Source organism: Scylla paramamosain, chromosome 17, assembly GCF_035594125.1.
Source record: "Scylla paramamosain isolate STU-SP2022 chromosome 17, ASM3559412v1, whole genome shotgun sequence".
In the NCBI taxonomy this organism is placed as follows: domain Eukaryota; kingdom Metazoa; phylum Arthropoda; class Malacostraca; order Decapoda; family Portunidae; genus Scylla; species Scylla paramamosain.
The window spans coordinates 23,675,995-23,688,494 of NC_087167.1; positions in this window are offsets into that span (position 1 = coordinate 23,675,995).

The following is a 12,500-nucleotide window of genomic DNA, read 5'->3' on the forward strand; positions in this document are numbered from 1 at the left end:
CATCTATCAACTCGACACAACCTTCCAGACAACTATCCCCTCTTCTTCAATGACACTCAACTGTCCCCCTCTTCTACATTGAACATCCTCGGTCTGTCCTTTACTTATAATCTGAACTGGAAACTTCACATCTCATCTCTAGCTAAAACAGCTTTTATGAAGTTAGGTGTTCTGAGACGTCTCCGCCAGTTTTTCTCACCCCCCCAGCTGCTAACTCTGTACAAGGGCCTTATCCGTCCATGTATGGAGTATGCTTCACATGTCTGAGGGGGGTTCCACTCATACTGCTTTTCTAGACAGGGTGGAATCAAAAGCTTTTCGTCTCATCAACTCCTCTCCTCTAACTGACTGTCTTCAGCTTCTCTCTCACCGCCGCAATGTTGCATATCTAGCTGTCTTCTACCGCTATTTTCATGCTAACTGCTCTTCTGATCTTGCTAACTGCATGCCTCCCCTCCTTCCGTGGCCTCGCTGCACAAGACTTTCTTCTTTCTCTCACCTCTATTCTGTCCACTTCTCTAACGCAAGAGTTAACTAGTATTCTCAATCATTCATCCCTTTCTCTGGTAAACTCTGGAACTCCCTGCCTGCTTCCGTATTTCCACCTTCCTATGACTTGAATTCCTTCAAGAGGGAGGTTTCAAGACACTTATTCATCATTTTTTGACCACTGCTTTGACCCCTGTATGGGACTGGCATTTCAGTGGGCATTTTTTTTATTACATTTTTGTTGCCCTTGGCCAGTGTCCTTCCTACATAAAAAAAAAAAAAAAAATAGTAGTAGTAGTAGCAGTAGTAGTAGTAGTAGTAGTAGTAGTAGTAATGCTATTTTTCATATATTTAGTAATTTTTTTTTTTCATATTATTATTTATATTTATATTTTTTGTTTTGTTTTGACATTCATACGAATGCTATAAAGGTGAAGCATAGAAATTTATTTGATTGATTAATTAATTTATATATCTATTTATTTTGATTTTTTAAATTAATTAATTTATTTATTTTTATTATTATTATTTTTTTTTTTTATGTCTCTATGATAAGCAAAGCATTATAGAATTTATGAAAGCACATATCCTCTAGAGTCTTGCCCTACAAAAGATTCTGTAAAGTAAAAAATAAAGGGAATAAGTGTCAGTGACGTTTGATGAATAGAGGAAGGCGTGGCAGAAATTACCATAAAACGTATATAAATGAAAATTTATCTTCCTCGTATTTTCCAACTTGCGTTTGCTTCTTGAAAATTTAACTGGGTGGGTCATATAGCAGACATATTGTTCTTTCCTCCATTGTAGTTTGTTTCCAGCAAGCCCCCTAAATAAAGTTTCTGTTTTTTTTTTTTTTTTTTTTTTTTTTAAAGAAATGAGGAATTACATTCTAACGCTGATCACTGAGCGGAGCGTAGACGAGCTGCTATCCTCAAGGACGTTACCTCTCTCTCTCTCTCTCTCTCTCTCTAAATAAGACTTTAAATAAAAAGAATATATATATATATATATATATATATATATATATATATATATATATATATATATATATATATATATATATATATATATATATATATATATATATATATATATATATATATATATATATATATATATATATATATATATTAAAAGACAATGAATATCCTCTGGGGAAGGGGTGACAATCCTTATTTAACCCTTAATTTCAGTTGAATTTTGACAAGTCTACGTTAAAATGTTTCCATTTTTCTGCAGTAATAAAGAAACGTAGAGGGGTAGCTAATATATTTAATTGTTAATTGTATCTTTTTTTCTTTCTTTTTTTCATTTATTCTTTTATTAATTTTTCTTTTCATTGCTTAATTATGCATTATGCCGACACTGCAGGTTACAATTGCAGATATTGCAAGTATTTTTGACACAATACAAGTACATCCAGCTAAACTATTGCTACAGTATAGAGAGAGTATTTCGATTACATACCTTATTCTTCATCTTCTTTTCTTCTTTTTTTTTTTTAATAAATATAATAATAAATAAATAAGTAAATAGGTATTGTCAAATGAAATCGTCGAGATTACGCAGGGGTTTCGGGCAATACTTGGATGGGTGACTACACAAGCCTCATCTGTCTGAAAAAAAATAAATAAATAAAAAAAATAAGAATAAGAATAGGGAGAATGAACGAAAATTTTAAGTAATAAAGATAACAGTAAGAATTATTATAACAAGAATAAGAAAAATTACAATAAAGGAATATAAAAAAAAAGAAAGAAAGCATCCCATGTCTTTCTTCCTAATTGTCATAGAAGGGTGAATTCTTTTGTATATTTTCCAACATTTCCAATACAACGATATGAATGGGGGAAGAAAGAATAAGAATAATAGAAAGAAGGCCTCCCAACACCTAGTTCTCCGGTCTTGGCCAATTAGCTAACGGCGGGATCAGCGCAGTTAAGCAGGGGGTCCGGGAAGAACTTGGATGGGTGACCACAAAAGCCTCATCTCTCTGAGAATAGAAAAAAATAGCAATAAGAATGAGGAGAATGAACGAAAAACGAAAATAATAAAATAACAATAACAACTATAATAAAAAAAAGAAGATTAAGAATAAAAAGAACAAAAATAAGGGAAAAAAGTAATAATATATCTCTCTTGCTAATTGTCGTAGAATTATGAATGAAGGGTTAATTTTAGTGCATATTTTCCAACATTTTCAGCACAACAATGCAACAACAATACAGGAAAGAATAAGAATAAGAGAAATAAGCCCTCCCAACACCTTGTTCTCCGCTCTTGACCAATCAGCTGACGGCGGGATCAGCAAGGTTAAGCAGGGGGTCCGGGCAGAACTTGGATGGGTGACCGCACAAGCCTCATCTCTCTAAAAGTAGGATAAATAAGAATAAGATAAGGAAGAATAATAAAAAAAAATGAAAATAATAAAGATAACAATATTAATTATGACAAGAATAAGAAAAAAATAGAATAAAAAGAATGAAAAAAATAAGAATATCACAACTTTCTTGCTAATTGTCTTAGAATTTTAAATGACATGTCAGTTCTGCTGTATATTTTCCAAGATTTGTTATGAATGAGGGAAGAAAGAATAAGAATAAGAATAAGAATAAGAACAAAATGAATTAGACTAACAATAATGATCACATCTTTCATGCGGTGACTGCGTGGGCGATGAGCCTCACTGGACGTTTCTGACCAATCACAAGGCAGGGTTGGAGTCGTCGGGCCCACCCGATTCATATATAAAGGGATTTTGTGGGAAGCGCGGGCAGACTCAGCTGAGTGTTCGTTGTGAGTTGTTGTTACCACAACTATGGCACGTACCAAGCAAACGGCTCGCAAGTCCACTGGTGGCAAGGCGCCCCGCAAGCAGCTTGCTACAAAGGCAGCTCGCAAGTCTGCTCCAGCCACTGGAGGTGTCAAGAAACCCCACCGTTACAGGCCTGGAACCGTTGCTCTCCGTGAGATCCGCCGTTATCAGAAGAGCACTGAGCTGCTTATCAGGAAACTGCCTTTCCAGCGCCTGGTGCGTGAAATTGCTCAGGATTTCAAGACTGACCTCCGCTTCCAGTCCTCTGCTGTCATGGCTCTCCAGGAAGCTTCCGAGGCTTACCTCGTGGGTCTGTTTGAGGATACCAACCTGTGCGCCATCCATGCCAAGCGCGTGACTATCATGCCAAAGGACATCCAACTGGCTCGTCGCATCCGTGGCGAGCGTGCCTAAGAAGTCATCCACGAATGATCTTCATAACAGCAATATCTAGGCCCTTTTTAGGGCCAAACATCTCTTTCATTAAAGAATTTTCATAGACAATCTGTTTGGTTTTGTGGAAGAAAATATTTATTTTCCATCTTTCAGTATCAGGTATCGACTTTCAACTCAATATCCTTCCCCCCTTTTTTTTTTTTTATATTATTATTATTATTCCCTCTTCCATGGCCATATCTCTTTCACTTGGGAGAATTTTTATCTTTCTTTATCTCTATTTTTTTTTTATCTTTTCTTTATCTCCACAGAATAATAATCACGATAATAATAAGCATAATAATAATAATAATAATAATAATAATAATAATAATAATAATAATAATAATGATACAATAATTATTATAATAATAATCATAATAAAAACAACAATATTAATATTATTAATAATGATAATAATAATAATAATAATAATAATAATAATAATAATAATAATAATAAAAATAATAATAATAATAATATTAATAATAATAACAATAATTATAATAATAATGCATTTGTCTATATCGTATCTTTTTTCCTTTTCAAGTGTGGCTCCAATGGAGCCGGGTATTATTTTATACTGGCAGCAGTATACTGGCCGCCTGTTTACTTGGAGGAGGTATACTTGGTAACAGCCTTGGTGCCTTCAGAAACAGCGTGTTTTGCCAGTTCACCAGGCAGAAGAAGACGGACAGCGGTCTGGATTTCCCGGCTGGTGATGGTGGAGCGCTTGTTATAGTGTGCCAGGCGGGATGCCTCGGCAGCGATGCGCTCGAAAATGTCATTCACGAACGAGTTCATGATTGACATGGCCTTGGAGGACACGCCAGTGTCTGGGTGGACTTGCTTGAGCACCTTGTAGATGTAGATGGAGTAGCTCTCCTTCCTCCTGCGCTTCTTCTTCTTGTCGCCCTTGGCAATGGCCTTCTGTGCCTTGCCAGCTTTCTTGGCAGCCTTTCCTGATGCTTTGGGAGGCATAGTGTCGCCGTACTGCTGTGAGAACGAGTGTGCGTTTTCAAGTTTCAAGTTTCAAGTTTTTATTTAGAAAAAGGGGGGTGTTACAAGAAGGGGCAGTGTGTGTACCAAGACTGGTACACAGGGAAGAAAAAGTGAGGAGAAATAGAAGTACAGTGGGAGAAAAAAAGTTGCCGGGCGGTCAGGCTTGCTACTGTAAAGTAATGAGTGTCACAGGGCAGTACAAGAGCGATTTGTAGGGTGGAAACCGGAGTCCCCGGAGGAAAACCACCCGCACTGCTGTGAGATAGAATAGAGTGGGGGAGGGTTACATATAATATTTACATAACATTTACAAGTACGTTGCAATGACATAAAATATTTACAGAACATGAGTTCTTGGTGGAAACCTGAGTTAGCAGGTGAGTCGTAAAGGGCAACTAGAAGACACACATAAAGTAGATTGTTTGGAGAAGGCGGTGCAAGAAGAGGATGGTAAGAGAGATGCACTAGCTTAAGAGAGGTGAAGTTAGGGGGACGAAGGTAGAAGGGAGGAAACATCGAGAGGAGGAAAAAAGAATGCAGAGGGACACAGTAGAACCGTTAAGGAGTACATAATGCTTAAGAAGAAATAAGACACGAGGGAGCAAAAATTGTCACAATAGCTTGTACAAAATAAACATGAGAGTCAAATGCAGAGGGACACAGTAGAAACGTTAAGGAGTACATAATGCTTAAGAAGAAATAAGACACGAGGGAGCAAAAATCGTCACAATATCACGTACAAAATAAACATGAGAGTCACAGAACACGCGTGGATGTTCACTGTGCACTGTAACGATACACTCGATTATTTCGGGAGTCCTGCGACGGGGGAGAGGGTGGTGGGCAGGTGTCTTGGGCGCGGGTCGATGTCGGAGGTTCTAGGAGTCGCTGTCGGTGGTTCGGGGGGGAGTTCAAAGGGGAGGCCTTCGGCGACGCCTGCGGCGCCGTCAGCCCCAGCCAACCCCTCAGCTGTGCGTTTCCCGAACTCGGTCCCGCTGCCGGGGGCTGAGCAGGCTACCCCGGAGGACGATTACCCCTCGCCAGGACGTCGGCCGGTCCCTCGGCGACTCGGGGCGCGGGGGGGCGAGGGGAAGTTCGCGATGCTGGAACCACCACTGGGTATGCCGTCGGTGTCGCCGGGGGCGTCATCAGGCCTGGCAGATCTCTTAGTGGCTAGCTGCAGTCCACCACTGTCGTCACGGTACCTCTACTCTCAGAAGGAGAAGGACAGATGCTCGCTCTCTCTCAGTCAGCAGTCGGTGATGATAATGGCGTGATCTGCGGACAAATTATCTAGCAGTAAAAGAGTGCTTGGGGGGAGAGTGACTAATTTCTAGTAGTGATACAGGTAGATTGTGAATTTAATAGGGGAATGAGTTACGGAAATATAACATTCACCTGTATCGGGGTTCGGGAGGCGGGTCTTGCACTCGGCGAAGACTCCTGGGGAACCCGGCGTGTTCCCGGGGTAGAGCCTCGTCGTGCTGTGTCCTCAGCGCCTGGAACTGATCCCATTCCTCGGCATCCATCTGTTCCCAAACCCTGGCGGCCATATCGTGAAGGCGGACGTTCAGGGCTGGGAGGGATGCGGCTTCGTGAAGAGCAGCCGAGGTGACAAAGTCGTCCCATCTGGTGCCGAAGGCGAACCTCAGGGCGTTGTTCTGGACCCGCTGAAGCTTGCTGATGGCTGTTTTAGAGAGAGCATGCAAGGGAATAGGTGGATAAGTTAGAATGGGCAAAATCAAAGCCTTTATTAGGTGGAGCTTGAGACCAGTGGTCAGATCCCTGAAGCGGTACAGCCTGGTGAGGGCCGACTTCGCTTTTGCCACTCTCTGGGACACGTGTGAAGTGTACCCAGTTGTGGATATGGAGAGCCCCAGGAGGGTGCCCCTGGGGCTAAACTCAACCTCATCCCCATCCACTAGCAGTGGGGCGGGGGTCTTTGTGGCGAGGGGGACGACCTTAAACTTGGCCAGGTTTGTCCTGATCCTCCACTCCCTCTCGAAGGCATTGATGCGGGCGATCTCTCTGGCAGTGCGGGCGTTCGTCATCAAGCTGGAGCGACCTGGGTGGAAAATAATCTGGGAGACATCGTCAGCATACAGTAAATTGATACCAGCCTCTGAGGCTGGACAATCGCTGGTATAAATGCTGTACAGGGTGGGCGACAGCACACTGCCCTGCAAAACTCCTGTGGCGAGGGGAAAAGCTGGACCGAGGTGGCCCCCTACCCTCACCCTCGCCGTCCTGTCGTCCAGGAAGTCACAGAGAAGGCGCTCAACCGGTGCAGGCAGCCCCAGGTGAAGGAGCTTGTACTTCAGCCCAAGGTGCCAGACACGGTCAAACGCCTTACTCACGTCCCGCAGCACCAAGTTACAGCGGTACCTATTGGCCTGGTGTATGGCGATGGTCTCGGTTGCCAGAGCGATGGCATGGACAGTGCCCCTGCCGCTCCGGAAACCATACTGCGCTGGGTGTAGATGGTTTCCCGTCTCCAGATAGGTGCGCAGCCGAGCGGAGACAACCCTCTCCAGCAGCTTCCCCGGTACCTCCAGCAGGGAGATGGGGCGGTAGTTCTCCGGACGAGTCGGAGTCTTGCCGGCCTTAGGAATCATCCTCATCTCCGCCTGCTTGAATCCGTCCGGGAAATATCCTGCTGAGAGCGCCGCATTGAAGATTGCCCTTAATCTGGCTAGCGCCGAAGCTGGAAGATAAGAGAGTATAGTCTTGTTTATCTTGCTGCCGCCAGGGCTAGTCGGCTTGCCACATTTGATCGCGGCAGCCATCTCCTGAGCGGAAATAAAACAGTCCAGTGGGGAGGTACCTGTGAGACGGGCAGGATCAGCAGAGTCGAACGGGTAGGTTCTGTACACGGCATGTGCCATGTAATCCAGCACATGGTCATTGTCGTCAAAGTCGTCGTCGTAGTCCTCTCTGTACACACGGTCCCAAATGGACGTGAAAAGGTGTTCTTTTTCCTCGTTCGTGAACTTCTTGTCACCTGTAATGTCTATTAGGTACGCGTCTGGTCCTGTCGTTCTACCTGAGAGACACTTGATTTCTCTCCAAAACTTCCTGGGATCACGGTGGTTGGCAGCTAAGCTTGCCAACTTCCTCCCCCAGTGCGTCCTAGCTTCTGTTTGTCGCGAGTCGTGCAGTATAGCTTTAACATGTCTGTACTGCCTGTACTCATCGTAAGTCCAGCCTCTCTGGCTCGCTCTGTCACGTAGCGCCTGGAATTGAATCCGCAGCAGCTGCGTCGTTCGGGAGGGTCTTGGGGCGGACCTAATTTTGTGGGAGGTCAGGGGTATGTGTCTGTCAGCAGTGGTCTTGACTGTGGTCATCCATGTCTCTAGTGCTGCGTCAATGTCCTCCAGGGTGCCGTAGGTCACGTCTGGTAGGTCTGTCATCTGTAGGGCGTCGTCCTCAGAAAACGCGTCCCAGTTTACTCTTTTATAGTTATACCTCCTGACACTAGGGATGAGGAGCGGGGAGGTGGAAATATCGAGGATAGTAGGTATGTGGTCACTAGTCGTCAGAGGTCCAGGCGTGAAGGAGTAATGAAGAAAATTCACCCTGTTAGTTAGAGCTATGTCAGGAGTTGAGGCAGTCCGAAAATCAAAGTAGGTGGGAAAGAAAGGGCCGATATGGAGTGCAGTCTGTCGTCGAAGATAGTCTACTATGTCTCTCCCTACCTGGTTGGAAGTAGTGTATCCTAAATAGGGATGTCGGGCGTTCAAGTCCCCGACAAGGAAAACAGGTGTCTGTCTGCGGAGGAGTCGGAGGAAGTCAGGATGGGGAAGGTAAGGTCTGCGGGGAGGGAGGTAGCTGGTGGCAATAAGGAGGGGTCCGTCTATTGTTTCAATTTCGATAGCTAACGTCTCCGACAAAAAGTCGCCATGGACTTTGTGTCGTGTGTGAGACTTTATAGCAATTGCCACTCCGTCATTTATTTCGTTACTGACGTTCTGTTGGTATATCCTAAATCCAGGGATCTTAAGTCTAGTCTCGTCGCGCAGTCCGTGGCTGTTGATGAGAACAACGTCAGGGTCAAATTGTCTATATGTGTTAGTAAGGTCAAACTTACGTGTGTCCCAATGGAGTACATTGTGCTGGATTACTCGGAGACGGGGCATTATTCGCGTGTTACAGACAGCCTACCGGGGAGTAAGTCCGCCACAATTTGCCGGGGAGCCTTCTTTGCGCGTTCGTGGTCTTCGGTGGAGTAGATGGTCCAGTCCGTGAGGGAGTCTAGGTTCTCCTTCACGTGGTCTAAGACCGCTTCCTCCGCTCCTGAAGGCCCAGTGTGGCAGAGTACCAGTGCCCCATGACGGAGAGCATGGTTGAACTCCCTCCGGGTGTTGGGGGTCTTCCTCTTATCTGTCTTGGCCATGAAGCCAAACCTGATGACCTCGACGTCGTTTTGCTGGTCGTCCTCGTCCTCAGAGTCCTCTGAGGCTGAGGAGGCAGCGGAAGCGGAGTCTTCTGTGGCGCCTTGGGCGGTGGTGGAAGGTGTGGAGACTGGAGGTGCTGTGGGAGCGGCCAGGGAGGTCGCAAGGGAGACAGCCCTGGCGAAGGCATCCGGAGCTTGAAGAGGTGGCGGTGGAGGAAGCTTCACGTTGGGCAGACCATTCTCGGCAAGACTCGCTGAGAGAGTCTGTTGGAAGCACCCTGGAGAGGCCACATTGGAAAGATGTGCGTGAAGCAAGCACATCAATCCGGTCAGCGACTTGGTGGGGTCGATAGGTCCAAGGTTGGGGGGTTGGGGTGTGGCCGGGAGCGAATCAGACGTCGTCTGAGCGAATGATACGCCTGGCTTGGTGCGAGCCTGGCGCATCGCCTCCTCCTTCTTCTTCAGGGCCTCCTTGCGGGTGGGACACCGCATGGCTCTGGCGCTGTGGTCCCCTCCGCAGTTGAGGCATGATTTTGTTGTGGCAGAACAGTTCCTGAAGGTGTGTTCCCGGCTGCCGCACTCAGAACACCGGACGTAATCCGCTGGGTGGGGGCAGCTCCTGGTGTGGTGTTCTTCCACGGCGTTGCACCTATTACAGGTCAGGAGAGGTGTGTATGTCTCCTGCCGCAACTGGTGCCCTGGCACGTGGATACAAAAAAGGTGCAAGCCTTCTGTCAGAGCCTTCGTGGCCATATCTGCACGCGTGAAGGTTATCTTCATGGTGGGTGAGCGAGGGAACTTGAAAACACCCTCCACGGCGGCCCAATCATGCTGGCTTCCTACTTCGTCGGCGATTTCCTCCGCCGTGTGCTCATATATAAGTTCGTCCAGTCCTGAGCAGATCACCGTGCGCTGTGCTCGGAGCTCAGGGGGCAACAGGGGGGTGAATCCATCACCAGACAGTCGAGCAGGCATGCCATCCTGGAAGATAGCATCGGCGTCCTTGTCTGTGGGTGTGAGAACCACCACAGCGTCACTGGCCGGTATAAGCCTAGTAACCTTGATGGTCGGGGCCAGGAGGGCGAGGAGGCGCCGGCGCACCCCAATGTCTCTGGGGTTGGGGTGTTTTATTCTGACTCGGCCCATGATGCCGGTCAGAGCCTGCGCAGCAGCCGCCTAAAAACGGGCTGGTCACCCATGGCCCGTGGCGAGGATTCCTTACGCCGGGGCACAGCACTGCACACTTGGTGTGCACTAACGCAGCCGGAGCTGCGTAAGAAGCACTGCACTGGGCACACAACACTAATACTTCACCAAGGTCTTGCTGCACAGCACTAACACACACACTGTTGGGGCTAATCCTAGGCACTGGGGGGAGCGGGCGGTCACCCGTCCAGCGCCTGACCGGAGTCGAAGCTTAACCCTGCATACGCACACTCGGGAGAACACTGCACTGGGGGAACACTTCACTTCACTACACAGACACTCGCTCACTTCGCAAACACTTCACTACAGTTTATCCATGCAAAACAATACACCCGCACTGTATGGAATGTCCTGGATGCTGGGGCATTCTATGGAGGGAGCACAACACTGGGGAACACTGTTGGTACACTGGGGAACACTGAAGCGAAAGACCGCTGAAGAGCAAACACTGTGCACTGGAGTTTGAGTCCAGGTCGCTGAAGGAATAAATCCGGAGCACTGGGGGTCGTGGAGTGTTTCTTGGTGGAGGAGGAAGGAAACCTGGATATCAGGGTCGCAGAGGCGCAGCGATGTGCCCAAGTGAAGCCTGAGCACTGCAGAGATGAACCCTGCCTCTCCCGCACTCAGTCACGCACTGAGTCAAGTGGAAGAGATGTGTGTAGTCTTCACTCCACGAGGTCTAGTTGCCTAGTGAGCCGCACAAGGCTGAAAGTGGGGCGGGCGGCCGGTCGCTGATTGGCTGAAAGCAATGCTCTCAGCCGAGTGCGAACAGCAAGAGGACTGGCCGAGGATTGTTCTTGTCCTACGGACAAGAACAGCTGGGCGGACGACAGGAGTGCGGTGCAAGACGTCTGTACTCCACGGCGGCTGAGTGGTCTCTGTGTGTGTGCGTTTTCTCAGTTGAAAAGTGGTATATATATTAGCGTGCCTACTCAGGATCAGGAGTCGCCACCTCAGCGAGCGTCCTGATTGGTCCAGACGCGCTCTGGGCCGATCTGATCTCGCGTATATATAGCCGTTTTTCCCAAAATTCACTACTTGCTCGCAGAGCTACCGACGAGGTTAGAGTACTCGCGCTCCTCATTTATCACCAACAACAACAACTACTACTACTACTACTACTACCACAACATCCATTATCATGTCTGGACGCGGCAAGGGAGGAAAGGTGAAGGGAAAGTCAAAGTCCCGTTCCAGTCGTGCTGGACTCCAGTTCCCGGTCGGCAGGATTCATCGCCTTCTAAGGAAAGGCAACTACGCCGAGCGCGTGGGTGCTGGTGCCCCCGTGTACCTTGCGGCAGTTATGGAGTACCTGGCTGCTGAAGTCCTTGAGCTTGCCGGCAATGCCGCCCGTGACAACAAGAAGACTCGCATCATCCCACGTCACCTGCAGCTGGCCATCCGCAACGACGAGGAACTTAACAAGCTCCTCTCCGGAGTCACCATTGCACAGGGTGGCGTGCTGCCCAACATTCAGGCCGTGCTCCTTCCCAAGAAGACTGAGAAGAAGTAAATAAAGGGCCTCCCTCCCCTTCAGCCAATATCACCATCAATCCGGCTCCTCTTCGGAGCCACACGTTCAAACATCTAGAGAGTTGTGTAGACTATACTGGTATATCAATAATAAGCAAGTAGTGTATTTATTTTCGAGTTAGTTATTTGTTATTATTATTATTATTATTTAGTCAGGCACGCAAGTGACCGAGAATAAATATGTATACTATATTTCTACTAATGTACCTGCTGTGTGTCACAGTGGAGAGTTGATTAGATGTGTTGCCTATTGTGATATGTTGAGCGTCTTTTTCATCTCAATGTATATTTTGTTTTATGAGAAACTGAGAACGATGAGGGGCGTGATCATTGAAATAAGTCAATGATAATAATAATAATAATAATAATAATAATGATAATAATAATAATAATAATAATAATAATAATAATAATGATAATAATAATAATAATAATAATAATAATAATAATAATGATAATAATAATAATACTTGGAGAAGACCTGATGAAGTGAGAAAGATGGTTATAATTAATAATGGTTTCTTTTCTTAGCTCAGATAGTGATAGTGAACATGGTTATGAGAAAGTAGTAGTAATAATAGTAGTCTATGGTCCTTCTTTCTTTTCATGTTTGTGGACCTTAAAAAG